Source organism: Oryx dammah, unplaced genomic scaffold (assembly GCF_014754425.2).
Source record: "Oryx dammah isolate SB20612 unplaced genomic scaffold, SCBI_Odam_1.1 HiC_scaffold_4, whole genome shotgun sequence".
In the NCBI taxonomy this organism is placed as follows: Eukaryota; Metazoa; Chordata; class Mammalia; order Artiodactyla; family Bovidae; genus Oryx; species Oryx dammah.
This window is the reverse complement of record NW_024070188.1, coordinates 67310850-67325822: the sequence shown is the minus strand read 5'-3', so window position 1 is coordinate 67325822 and position 14973 is coordinate 67310850. Positions and strand designations below refer to the sequence as shown.

The 14973-nt window shown below is 39.0% G+C and overlaps 1 protein-coding gene across 4 annotated transcripts in view; it reads left to right on the top strand.

Moving 5' to 3' along the window:
- HIVEP2 (HIVEP zinc finger 2) overlaps positions 1–14973 on the top strand; it is a 216907-nt gene that overhangs the window by 109391 nt on the left and 92543 nt on the right. For all 4 annotated transcript variants that reach the window (XM_040238591.1, XM_040238592.1, XM_040238590.1 and 1 more), the window contains one exon: positions 11139–11251. The gene's annotated coding sequence lies outside the window, so the exon portion shown is untranslated. The remainder of the gene's footprint in view (positions 1–11138; positions 11252–14973) is intronic.

Below are 14973 nucleotides of genomic sequence, written 5' to 3'. Positions count from 1 at the left end.
TTCTTTTTTCTTTTTTTTCTTCAAAGGAAATTAAATCACATCCCTGACAGGAGAGGGTAAAATCTCTGAGCAGACCTCCCCGGTGCTTAGAATTCACAGACTCTACCCTGTCCCAGTTTGCTATTATCCTAAGGCAACACACTCCCCTGCTGCTCTTTGCGTCTTTGGCTGCTCGCCAGCCTCCCAGGGCCTCCAGCTTTGATGTAAGGAGCAGGCTGTCCTCAGGCCAGGCTGTTGTTGCTGCCCCGGCCTTAGCTTCGTGCACCCACAGTGCCAGGAGGGACGACCTGTCTCACAGTACACATTTCGACAGCCCAAGTCATCATCAGGGCTTTCTAAGCCTCTCGAGGCAGAGGGAACTGCCTTTGTGTCGCCCCAAGTGGCTGCCCCTAGCTGCTCAGCTGGGCTCTGCCTCTGCCGGTTCTTGGTGCCCGTCCTTGGGGGAGGGCCTCTCTGCCCGCCCAGGGGAAGACACCAGCTCTGCCAGGTCGGCTGTCAGTCTGCAGGGCCTCCTTGGCAGGGCTCAGGGGAACCGACCCGACGAGTTGAACAGCCTCCTCTGGGGACTGTGCGTCGACCTTCATTTGATCTAGGCCTGGCAGCCCGGTTAGTGAGGACATCAGTTCTGGCTTGGGAAATCTCTTTTTCACCAAACCTTTTTCCACGGTGGTTGCAGGCTTGTAGTTAGAAGTCTGTGCTGCTGTAAAGTTAACTCTTAAAACTGCTGATAAATATGGGTGGGTGTTTTCTAAAAGTAGGTGGATGCATAAACACAGAGCGTTATAGAGAGAGATATGAGAGAAGAAAACGTGGGGCTAAGTCTTATGACTAAGCAAAAGGCCAGATCCAAACCAGAGGGCGGGGGGTAGGGAAGAGAGAGAAGGGGAGGGAGAGGATATGTCTCCCTGAGGAACTGTCTTCAGAAGGGCCAGTTCGATTCAAACAGAAATGGTCTCACAAAACTGAAAGCAGACCATGTCTTGTGGTTTAGAGGACACGGTGCCTTGCACAGGGTCTTCATGGTATTAATAACAGCATCTCCCAAAGCGTGTGTGTGGGGGTTTCTTACTTTTATTCTAGTAAAATGCATTCCCCAAATAAACCTCATCGCCAGCCATTATTTATTGGTTTGTAATAAGTTTTATCCTGTCCCAAGTACTTTTGTTTGTTTTCATAAAGTAAATTCTTTTTCTAATGAGAATGTATTACATTTTCAGCAGCCAAGTATGAAAAAGATTGTTAGCTCTCTCTTTTTTTTTTTTTTGCAATAGATGGGGAGTGCTGCTTTCACGATCCCTGACCTAGTTAGGGGAGGACACCTGAAAGGGTTCAGAATAGAAAGAGGAAGAGATTTGTAGAGGATAAACCTCGTGATCTTATTAGGGCATGTCCGTTTGCCTTCTACTTACTGTTTTGCAGCCATTCACAGTGAACAGTCTCATAGTAATCTCTATTTTTTGTCATTATGAGTGTATGCCTATGTGGGTTAGGTTGGGGGAGTAGGTAACCACTGGTTCATCCTGAATATGTGTGTGTGTGTGTGTGTGTGCTCAGTTGCTCAGTCCTGTCTGACTCTTTGTGACCCTGTGGACTGTAGCCCACCAGGTCCATGGGATTCTCCAGCAAGAATACTGGATTGAGTTGCCATGCCCTCCTCCAGGGCATCTTCCTGATCCAAGAAGCAAATCCAGGGCCTTAGCACAGCGGTAGTGATGAATGTATCTTATCATGTTCGAGTTTACAGACTTCGAACTTGGAGAGTTTTGCCATAATCCATTACCTAAATTTCATCTTCGAGCAAGCACAGGGAAGTTTTATAGGACAGAAACAGAAGGCACAGTCAGTCAGTTCAGTTCAGTTCAGTCGCTCAGTCATGTCCGACTCTTTGCGACCCCATGAACCACAGCACGCCAGGCCTCCCTGTCATCACCAACTCCCAGAGTCCATCCAAACCCATGTCCATTGAGTCGGTGATGCCATCCAACCATCTCATTCTCTGTCATACCCTTCTCCTCCTGCCTTCAATCTTTCCCAGCATCAGGGTCTTTTCAAATGAGTCAGCTCTTCACGTCAAGTGGCCAAAGTACTGGAGTTTCACCTTCAACATCAGTCCTTCCAATGAACACCCAGGACTGATCTCCTTTAGGATGGACTGGTTGGATCTCCTTGCAGTCCAAGGGACTCTCAAGAGTCTTCTCCAACACCTCAGTTCAAAAGCATCAATTCTTCGGTGCTCAGCTTTCTTCACCGTCCAACTCTCACATCCATACATGACCACTGGAAAAACCATAGCCTTGACTAGATGGATCTTTGTTGGCAAAGTAGTGTCTCTGCTTTTGAATATGCTATCTAGGTTGGTCATAACTTTCTTCCAAGGAGTAAGCATCTTTTAATTTCATGGCTGCAGTCACCATCTACAGTGATTTTGGAGCCCAGAAAAATAAAGCCAGCCATTGTTTCCTCTGTTTCCCCATCTATTTGCCATGAAGTGATGGGACCGGATACCATGATCTTAGTTTTCTGAATGTCGAGCTTTAAGCCAACTTTTTCACTCTCTTCTTACAGTAGTTGTAATTAAACCACAGTCATGGCTTTTAATGTTCACATGAAGTGTAGTATTTGCAAGTAGCCCACATATCTTTTCTTACTCTTTATGATAAGGTGATAAGGCTGAAGGGCTTCCCATCCCGCTAGTGGTAAAGAACCTGCCTGCCAATGCAGGAGACGTAAGAGATGCAGGTTCGATCCCTAGGTTGGGAATATCCCCTGGAGGAGGGCTTGGCAACTCACTCCAGTTTTCTTGCCTGGAGAATCCCATGGACAAAAGAGCCTGGCAGGTTACAGTCCATAGCATTGCAGAGAGTTGGACTCAACTGAAGTGACTTAGCGTGCACACACGATAAGGTTGATAGTGCCAAAGACAGAACTGGAACTTGATGAGAGTGTTCACCTGCCTTGAGACTAAAACACACTGTTTCTCTTTCAAATGCGTTCTTCCCTCCTGCAGCTTACAGGTACCCTTGTCTCCCTATAATTTTCTTCAGTAAAAAAAGTTTAGAGTTCGAATTTCCATGTTTATATTGACCCTTGTAATCCTCTGTTCCTTTCCTGTTGGATCAATATATCTGACCTACTGGGGGGGTTGGTGAGAAAATCTCTTTAAGGAGATTTTTTTGAAAAAAAAACCAAAGCCCTCAGATATAATTCATTAATAATTTCATTCTGTTTCTGGATGTTTTCTTCCCATTGTCAGCCAGTGTGGGAGAAAAAGGAAGAATATTGCTGGAAGTGGGGGTGTTGTGTGGGTATGTGCCATCCAAAAGTATCTTCTAGGAGAAAAAAGTGTTTATTTTTATAATAAAAGTAGACTCTGAATAATAGGAAACACTCTGAATAACAGAAAATTATTAATTCTATTACAGTGAAAAGTTCTATCCTAATGCTGTTAAAATCATTCATTATTAAAGACATAGATTAATCAGAGGCATACATTACATAAATATGTGTTTAGCCACTCAGTCGTGTCCGACTCTTTGTGACCCCATGGACTGTAGCCCACCAGGCGCCTCTGTTCATGGAATTCTCCAGGCAAGAATACTGGAGTGGGTTGCCATTCCCTTCTCCCGTGGATCCTTCCAACCCAGTGATCAAACCCGGGTCTCCTGCCTTGCAGTCAGATTCTTTACCATGTGAGCTACCAAAGAAGCCCAAATATATATGCAGAAATGGGAGTTTTGTGCTACCAGGCTTACACCTATCAAATGTCATTTAATGACACATGGTATTGTCAATGAAGAAAATTTAAGACTAAAACAAGATTTCCTGTTGCTTTGCTGTCCCAAAACAGCATTGTAAGTCCCAAGTGTACACATTTTAAACAAAAGTCAGAAATTCCCTAGACTTGGTTGAAAATGAATTCTGGTTAAAATGTCTAATGATGATATTTACAACTGGAAAGCAAGGGATGTAGTTTTCTCTTATTGGAACTCCAGGCATGTAGCTCCCTTCTAGAACGTCCTTTTCTGGTCCCCGGCTCTTTCTCTATCCAAATCCTCCCAAATGCAGGCTCAACCAAGTCTACCTGGCTCTTTGAAACCCCTTGCCATTATTCCAGCCCTGTCCGATCTCTTCCTGTTTTCAGTTCCTATTATTCTAGAATCATTACCACACTCTTTAGCATTTATCACTTATTTTTTAAAAAAATCGTTTCTTATGGTTTCTTATAGAACTTCCCTGGTGGTTCAGACGGTAAAGCGTCTGCCTACAGTGTGGGAGACCTGGGTTCAATCCCTGGGTCGGGAAGATCCCCTGGAGAAGGAAATGGCAACCCACTCCAGTACTCTTGCCTGGAAAATCCCATGGACAGAGGAGTCCATGGGGTGGCAAAGAGTCAGACACGAGTGAGCAACTTCACTTTCTTTCTTATGGGTTAGCTTAGGGCTAATCATATACACTTGGTTATCACCTCTAACAGGTAACCCATTGTTAGGTGCCTTGCAAACATTTGTAGCTGTTGATTATTATTTCTGTTGTCTGGCAGTCAGTAAGCCATTGTGATTGACTAGAGCCTTGCTTCTTAAAGTATAGACCTCAGGCACGTATATTAGTATCTCCTGGGAACTTTAAGAAAGTTGGACCCACACAGAACTGTAGACCCCACCCTCTTCCTGGGTGTGGCAGCGAGCCCCATGGTCCTTCAACTAACTTTCCCTTTCTGTCACTGTTATATTTAAGTATCTGGTTGTAACTGAATAGAAACTGCACACTCTTGCTGTAACAATGAGGTTGTAAATGTGGTCTTTACATGGACACTGTACCATTTAAAAGTGGCTGACGGGCTCCATTTACGTGTTCAGGACTGTATTTGTGTTCTGATTCCAGGCAGATGCTAGATAGAAATCTTTACAAGTCCTTTAAAGGACCTCTTTTAAAATTCTCAAACTGAGGAGCAAGAAGGATGACTTCCTTTTCCTTAGTTACCTTTTTTTTTTTTTCTACTTTGCACTTGAAGTGCTTACACCCACTCAGCTTGCTATTTTGAACTCTGGGAAAGAAAATTTGTGGGCATCTTGCAGTCTTTCAGGAAACAAGGCTCAGATTAAATATTTGCCACATTTTCTACGCCACATTTTCTACGTGTTTTTTCTTCAGGAAAGTGGAGAAGCACATCATTCATGCTTTCACTCAGTTTGACACAAAGTGTGACTTTCTAAGTGTGGATGGAAAATAGCTTCTGTCCTTATTTGCCTACCTTCACAAGATGAATGTTTCTGCCTTCTCCCCTCCCATTCCTCTGTATGTCCTTCTCCTCCTTTTTCACCGTAGTATCTACAGTTCTGGATTTCATAAAATATGACTTTTAAAGAAGATTTAGGTTCGTTAAATCAAGGAAGATAATGTGTGGATTTAATTATGATGTATTAATATAACAACATGTGGATTATTCTCAGTCAGGTTTACATTTAAAATATTTTATTTAATTTAAGTCATTTACATTTCCCTGTGTTTTTTTCTCTCTCTCTTTTAATTCAAACCTATTTAACAGAGAACAGAAATCAGAAATATTGGTCAAGATGGAGGGAGAAGAGGAGGGTATTTGGTAACCTCAGTCATTCAGCTTCATTTTAAATGAACTCAGGGAATTTGTCCTGTAAATATACTAAGAAAATAAAGTGGTTGATGGAGCTCTTATTTTGTGGTGCTTGTCTCATTTACAGACAGGTTATTTTCATTTTTGTTGAGACAATTAAGATGTTTTAAGATAGGACTTAAAATACTTGTCTTGTATTTCATCAGTATTCACCTACATGTACAGGGTATTATTCAGGGGACTTTGTGAGGAATTAATGCAGCTTAGTAGCTAGACTTGAGAAGGAAATATTTCCAAGCAAGTGAAGTGGAAATGAGGAAAGACACAACAGGAAAAGACATGTAAATGCTTACTGAATATAAAGGTTGAAAGGTAGTAGAGAGGTGCATATCATATACTATGTTTTTTTCCACACGAGAAAACAAAATATTGAACAGATGTTTATATTTGTGATTCAACACGATTCTTTTCAGACTGTTAATGAGAATTGTTTGGGTATGGCTGAATATAGAGGGTGGAAAATGCACTTAATCAAAGAATATAATCTGGGAAAATAGGTGAGGATTTCTCAAGTATACATGTTCACACAAGGAAATATCAAGTAATATTTGAAAAAAAGAGACTAGGGAATAGAATCTAGGCCTACTGTATATTCAAACATACTATGGAACAGTAACAATAATTAAAATTACCCAATGCACACACACACAAGTTCATATGATAATGAACATGACAACTATATGACTCAGTGCCAATCACATAACACTTGCTAGGTCTGAACAAACACTCCCTTTTAAATATGTAGATCAAGGTAACAGATAGAGGAAGCCAGAAACGAACCCATAATAATACAATCTATACATAAAATATAACACACCAAGCTTAGTAGGCAGGATTATGGGAGCCTGAGATTTGTCAAAAATCTTTGAATATATTCCTCACACTGAGAATCCAAATACACGCCAGACATATTAACTGGTGAATATCCAACAATAAAATTACAGGACAATTTGTAGACAATTAATGTATTTCTTATATTGAAGACCATTTAAATTCATATAAAACATATAACTTAAAAATAGTCAAATTATATGAATAGAATTATATTAAATTTTATATTAAAGTTGAAATACTAAAATTATCTTAAAATATGAGATTATGATTTCCATTAAAATAGAAAAGTAACTCTGAAATGCCATTTTATATTAAATAAATCAAAAAAATTAATCACATGCCATGGTGAGGAAGTTTGGTGAAAGTAGAATGCTCATATGTTGCTGGTCACTTTATAGGTCATTTCAGTCTCTTCACATCCATAAGGCTTTTTTATGAAGGCCATAAAATATTCATACCCTTTGATTTAAGAGTCATATTTTTGTTAATGTTTTAAGGAAAACGTTGTGTTTCTAGTGTTAAAAGTAAATGAGATATATGTATGGCTGAGTCCCTTCACTGTCACCTGAAACTATCACAGCATCATTAATGGACTATAACCCAATAAAAACTGTTTTTGGTGTTAAAAATTAAATAAAATTTAAAAAAAGCAAATGAGAATACTTGAAATACTCCCACATATAGGAATGATTAAGGAAATGGCTAAGTAAGTATGCAAACCCTCTGGACTATGACGTCATGTCCAACTCGATAGACATGAGTTTGAGCAAGATCCAGTGATGGACAGGGAAGCCTCGTGTGCTGCAGTCCGTGGGGTCACAAAGAGTGAGTCGCGACTGAGCGACTGAACATTATATGGCTGATGAAAATGTGAACTTGTGACTTATGTGGAAATACATAATGTGTTTATGAAATGTTAAATGAAAAGATAGAATGCATAATTATGCATGAGATGCAAGAGATGTTATGAGAGCATCTTTGTGAAAATATGCTTTGTTGTTATTGTTTAGTTGCTAAGTCCTGTTCAGTTCTTTTGGGACCCGATGGACGGTAAGCCTGCCAGGCTCCTCTGTCCATGGGATTTCCCAGGCAAGAATACTGAAGTGGGTTGCATGGAGGGAAATAAATACTGGATTAATTTTTTTTTAATGAATATGATTGTGTTTGCGTGGTAGGATTCAGGGTGCTTCTCTGGTTAAAAACATCTTCAGTGTTGTTATGTTATTTATAAGGAAAAATAATATTTATGACCCAGTAAGGCAGCTGTGCTAATAACTCTGGCTGTTAGGACACTGCTTTCTAAATGTTATTTTGGAGCTCTGCCAAAATATGCCCAAATCTTTTGGGTATGTAAGAGTCTCAAGGTATTCTCAGTCTCTTTATTCTTCTTGGCCAGTTTTTTATTAAGTTCTCAAAGAAGTAGTTTGACTATAACTATGCTCAAGAGGATAGAGTGACACCTGTGGTATTTGTGGGCCTATTCTCACTCACTTTGCACCCATTATCTTCTCTTCCTAAATTGAGAAGTGTCTTTAATGTCGTTGGTCCTCAGTAATCTCCTGGTCAAGATTATTGAACTTTTGCTTACGGAAAGCAAAGAAGCTCTGTGATGTAAAGGGGAAAATGGTGGAAGAGTAGTCAGGAGACCTCCCTACCGGCTGTGGCCCAGGAAAAGTGTCTGAAACCTTCTGGGCCTCAGCCTCATCCTCAGTGCAAGGAGGAATCTCCATGACCACTAATCCATAGTACAGGGCTATGAAGACATTACAGTTCACAAACTTACTCCAAGGTACCCTTCATTCTCTTCAAGGGTAGTTTCCATGCTCCTGAGAGAGTAATTTACTGTGTTCACTGTGGCAACAGCGTGGACAGCTGAAGTGTTCTTAGAATAGCCTTGTCAATTCAGGGAGCATTGTTGCTGTGTATTACATGGGGAACTATTCAGCCAGAAAAAGTCCCTCTAATCCAGCATTGTAGATATATGGATTTATTATGTAAAAATGACTAACCTAGGCCAATTGGTGACAAGCACAATCAAATATTAGCTAATGATAAATTACTCTATTGTTTAGACCACATACTTGACAGAAATACGAAGTTCAGATGTATTTAGATTTTCTGATGGAGCCCAAAGACCACTGACTGAGGTGGGGTGGTTTTTTATTTTTGGTCTTGTTTTCCTTTTTTCCTAGTGTGGTAAGGCAGGCAATAAAAACAAAATGAATGTAAGGAGGTGGGGATTCAACTGCTTTCATCAGGTTACAAAATTATTTTAGATAGGTCCTACTGCATGGTGTAAGAATTATAGGGATTCAACCATCATCTCTCAGGTGTTAGTCATTTCTAAGGAAATGAACATTTCTAGGGAATGTTGTATCGTGGTTTGCAAACATGGGGCTCACTTGTTACACAGGCAACATATCTATACCTTCTGTGTAAATTATGGCAATCATTTAACTAAATCATCCATACATATAATTAATATATTTTGTACTTACTGCTTTTGAAACTTGGTAGGGAGCACTTCATAGGGATTCCCTGGTGGCTCAGACGGTAAAAGCATCTGCCTGCAATGTGGGAGACCCGGGTTCAATCCCCGGGTCGGGAAGATCCCCTGGAGAAGGAAATGGCAACCCACTCCAGTACTCTTGCCTAGAAAATTCCATGGATGGAGGAGCCTGGTGGGCTACAGTTCATGGCGTTGCAAAGAGTCAGACATGACTGAGCGACTTCACTTTCACTTTAGGGAGCACTCATGCTGAAAAATTCCTAAATAATTCGAAATCACTGACCACTCAGATAGTCCTAGTTATTTTGAAACTAGCGCATACTTGCTATATTGTGAACGAAAAACCTAAATAAGATTCTGGCTTGGTGGCCAACCATGAAATGATGCCAGAAGTGAAGCAAGAAATATGAATACATGATTTAAGAAAACAATATTTCATCTAAATAATGAACAGAGTGATGGTAGATCTAGACACTTGTACAGGTCAGTTTCACATTATACATTGAAGCATCAATGAGGAAAGGATTCTTAGGATCTTCAAGTCATTCTGTATCATGATGGGCAGTGCCCTAGATTTTTCCTAGAAAGTGGCTAACCTAAACAGTATGATAGCACAAAACCATCGTGTAAGCACCCAGAGATGATAGGAAGCTAGCTACTGAACATTGTTTGAAAGCACCTTTGTATAACTAACTCTTTCATAAAGGGCCTGGAAAAGTGCCAAAAAAATATTTTCCAGCTCTTAGATACTCAATGTGAAAGCTTTGTGCATTGTACCATTTTGCATTTCATTGTTCAGATACTCTAAACCTAAACAATGTAATGGTCCAGTGTAATTAAAATAACCAAACTATTTGACATTTGTCTTGTCATAGTTATGGCAAGAACCCTAGAATAATAATTAAGACTATTTATTACCATTAATGAGGACCATATCCAGATGAGTTTCCTAGATAACTGTTTCTTGAATAGCAGCAAGACTAGCATCTAGGCATTGGTTGTGTTGAAAACATATTTCCCATGGCTACTGGGGATTTCTACTTAGTATTATTACTACAATTTGTCTTCTCCATTAGTGGGAACAATTTTGTTTCATTTTGTTGTAGCATCTACCTTCAAATAGTAGGGAACAAATCTATTTAAACCTTTTTTTTTTTAATAACTGAGGTAGCTCAATTTTTCTGTTAACAATATGTGTAGTGGGACTCGGGGAGTAACCACAGTATGTGGTTAATTCCAAATTGCATTATAAAAATTATATATTTATGACCTTGCAATAGGTTTTTAACTTTCACTGGAATATAGTTGTTTCTTATGTCCTAGAACTTTAAAGTTACTTAATCTACCCTGGGAGGACCTGATTCCGAAGTAGCTAGAAGCTGTCCAATTTTCTCACTCTTCTGTTCAGCCCCCCAGATTCCCATTTATCTTAGGTTCTCGTCAGTTGAGATATAGCTTTGCCTTCTGTCAAACTTTCTCTTGAAGCTAAGATAGCAAGTCAATATTTGAGCTTCAGAAAATACACATCTATGGGTAAGATGAATAGAATTAACTGATATTACTTATGAACCATAATTAAGCTGTTTATGGGTCTTTAGTAAACACTTTCTGTGGGAGACAGGGTGTAACAGTCTAAGAATGATTTGGAAATTTATGCTAGTGAATGCTCCCAAATGATCTATCTGGGTATTCATTTATATTCCTCAAGAGAGATTGCCTATAACTAGGACCTACCTGCTATAAAGAACCGCAACCTCCACATTTTCATTGCATCAGTAAATTAATAAGAATCAATGAATAGAATTCCAGAGTAGTCAGTTACATCTTTTACTCATCTCTAATTTTACATACATATCCTAACTGACATTATATAGTCATCACTTCCGTGTGCCAATCAGTACTGAAAATAAATGCTTCTGCTTATTGCTTTTTCTGTGCCTGAACATTCTTTTTATTTTCAAACTGGAAAATTTAATCTAGTTGTCAGATGCTTTTGTTGTTTTACAGTTTTAAGTAGCACAGTAACTTAGATATATAATAATAATAATCTTGCTTTGATTTCCATGTTACTAATATATAGATCATATAATGCTCCTCTGGTTTAAATGCTATCCTTTGTTGTGTTTTTTTCTCTTTCCTCAATAGGTGGAGTCTTTGAATTTTTTAAAAGACAACCGTAATCAGATCTACTTGAAAAATTAAGTGAATTGATTTGTTTGGAATACTCTTTGACCAATTCTTTAACATTTAGCCACTGGGTAAGTTGAGTCAAGTACTTTCTATGTGGTTTGATTTCAAAATTATTGGAATGATCTCTCAACCCAGATATTAAGCTTTATGTGAAATTTTGACACTCATAATTTGAGGCCCTCAAAACCTGTGAAAGATGTCTAGGATGCTATCTAAATGAACTTCACCACATCAGCAGAACCAACCTGATGAGAAAGATGAGAAGATTAGAAAATGTTGTCATTTATAGTTTGAAACCAGATCCTTTCATTTACTGTTCTAATGACTATTTGCTTGTTGTAATCTAAGGTAATGTGAGAATATCAGATTTTACTTTTAGTGAGATATTATGTACTATACAGTATCAGATTCAAATCTAAGGTGTCAGGCAGCAGTCCCCAACCCTTTTGGCACCAGGGACTGATTTGGTGGAAGACAGTGTTTCTACAGACTGAGGGCAGGGGATGGTGGTTTCAGGATGCTTCAAGAGCAGGAGGGTTTGAGCTCCTATGAGAATTCAGTACTGCTGCGGATCTGACAGGGTGCAGGGCTCAGGCAGTAATGTGAGTGTGGGGGAGCAGCTGTAAATACAGGTGAAGCTTCACTCACCAGCCTGACCTCCACACACCTCCTGCTGTGTGGCCCCGGGGGTGAGGGGAGGGTGGTTGGGGTCCCCTGCTAAAAGGAACATTTTCCCGACCCAGGGATTGAACCTGTGTCTTTTGCATTGGCAGGCAGATTCTTTACTACTGCACCACCTGGGAAGACCCTGAGTAAATTAGTAACTCTCCTTATTCTCATTTTGCAGAAGGCTTGGTTTCTGTGATAAGAATAGCAATCTGAAGGACTTGCTTAATCCAGCTTCCTTGTTGCACTATGTTACTTCAGAATGCTCTTAAGGTACAGAATTCTTAACCAGGAAGAGTTTAGGCTTTTAGCAAATTTGGGGGCTGCCAAGCCAAAATTTACTGGGAACAGGACTTTGGTTACTGTTAAGATGTTAGTATAGTAAAGCCTGCTCTGTCAAACAGATTTTTAAAGTCAGAGATCTAAACAATACTGATTTTAGGGTTTGCTAATTTTTGTTTTAACCAGGCAAATGCTTACTTTTTATACAGTAACAGAAAAAGTGGAAAAAATTTTGTATTCCTAGTCCAGGTCACAAGATTTGAGTTTCTGAAATTCTATGTTTTATTCATGATTCTAAATTGTGCAGCTTGTTACTTAATTTTCCTCTGGATAAACTGAAGGTATTTAAAAATCTGATGAATGATGGTAGATGAGAAGAAAGTGTCTAACCATTCAGGGAACAGACTTCAAAACCAAACTAACAGTGTCTGCTTTACCTGTGGGCATCTTCAGACGTGATGGGTCAGGTGGTTTTTCAGGGATACTGTTGAATATGGTTTATGCATTGCTAACAGTTGCTTTAGCTTTGTCTAGCATAATCTTCCTTTGGCAACTTCTCTCGAACTTGATTTGTTTGTATAGCTTTTAAGCACCCAGTGAGTGAAGAGATATTAAGTGTGGAAACCCAAGGAACCTTTTCATGTGGCCTGATGGGTTCATGGACCCAAGATTCATCTGTGACCAAATTTTTACTGTTATGGGCACATGGTACTTTTGGGAAATTTTTTAGGGCAACTCAGTGGACATGAATTTGAGCAAACTCTGGGAGACTGTGGAGGCAGGGTAGCCTAGCGTACTGCCATTCATGGGGTCACAAAGAGTCGGACACAACTTAGTCACTGAACAACAACGGAGCAGATGAAAAACCCATCAGGAAGAGAAATGGTAAAGAAGTTTCAAAAGCAAAACCTTAATTTCTTCAGTAGCCATAATGGAAGATGAAAACTGATACTCTGAACTACTCATTTAAATGTTTGTCTGCCACATTTCATTTTCCATCTGCTCACAAGGATTGACTTATACAGTTATTCTCAAAGTACCCCAGAGTATAACGGTTAAATTTGGTTGGTGGGACCTAATTTAAATTATGTTTAGGAAACTGTTCTGTAAGTGCCTCGTGAGAATGGATGTTGGCCTTCCTGCTTATCTCACTATGAATTCTGAGCACCTTTGATTATGTCAGATCTTTGGTTAAGTCAGTCACTGTGTTTTAAAATAATTTTTCTTTTGAGTTACATAAGGACACAACTTAATTCATAAGGTTACAAGAGGATTAAACTCTTGGCAGGTGGTAGAGACTCAGTAACTAGTAGTAATAACAATGGTGATTCACGGTGGTTAAGTCACAATCATGGTTTAAACGTAACAGTAATTGTACTTTATTAATCGCATGACTGATTCTTTAGCATGTCATTGTAGACAGAGCTCATAGAGATGAGTACTTCTTCTCCATTAAACCAAATACTTGTTGAAATACTCCATAAAAACAAATACTTGTTTTGATAAGAAACACATCATATGAAACCGGTGAGCTTTTTTCATGCCGTATATGACATTATCAGCAAGCTGTCAATCACTTTATCTGTGAGCCTGGTCTTCTCCATTGACTCAAGCAAGGATTTTTTTTTTTTTTTCAAATAAAAATTTTTTAAATGTGTCCATTTTCCCCCACTCAAAACTGCTAGTAATAGAAAACAGGATAAATAAAAAGGGAAAGTTTGCATGATAAAATTTTACATGATAAAAAAAGAAAACTGTCATCATTAGGATGGTCTTCCTTTTATGGTATTTTTTGTAAAAAGATAATAAATACAAATTACTTTATAATAATGTGACTTTTTATGTCCTGCCATTGTCCTTCAAGTAGCCAGTGCTTTTGCCCGATCTTGACCTTATTCATTTTCAGGTACGAGTAGCTGGACTATATAGACCTTTAAATCAGGTGCACAGAGGTATATGCTCTCATTGCATTGAATGCAATTATTTCAGAATTATGTAAGTAGTATGTCTTCTTTAAGCTGAGGAAAGATAAGACGGAGGGTGAAAATTATTAGCATTCACCAAATATGTTCTGCAGAGTCAGGTTTTTTGCTATAGCTGCTTCATCCTGAAAAGTAAGAGTAAAGGATTCTATATTCATTTGAGGAAATCGGATTTCAGAGAAGTAATTAATTTGTTGAGAATTCAACAGTTATGATAGTAATTTTAAGAGTCAGAAGTTATCAAAATCTTACTTTGAAATAGAAAATCCAAACTATGTAAATCTATTTCCTGTAGAAATTGCTGTATTTTCTGATTTCCCCAGATTCAGTTTTCATCCATCCTTCTGCTCCTTTATATGTTTTTATAGTTATTTTTGTCATTACTTATACCAATATGGAAAATAAAATGGAAGATTTTTTAATCCATTTTATCTAGACACATTTTTCCTGGTGGCTCAGATGGTAAAGAATCTGCCTGCAATGCAGGAGACATGGGTTCGATCCCTGCATTGGAATGATCCTTTGGAGTAGGAAATGGCAACCCATGCCAGTATTCTTGCCTGGAAAATTCCACTGGACAGAGGAGCCAGGTTGGCTACAGTTGATGGGGTCACAGAGAGTCGTACATGACTGAGCATGCATGCATGTGCATAAGGATTTGATGAGGTTTCAAGTAAGGTTTGTGCTCTGTTCTCTATGGTTTGATACAGCTTTTCCTGCTGTTACCTATAATTCGGAGCAAACCTTATGAACTTCAATGTGTTGTGGCCTTCAAAATATTTACTTTAAATGGAGCCATTTTTATAGGTTTCTCAGATGCCTACAGTTCTTCTGTTGGGTCCTTTATGTTTTAAGTTACC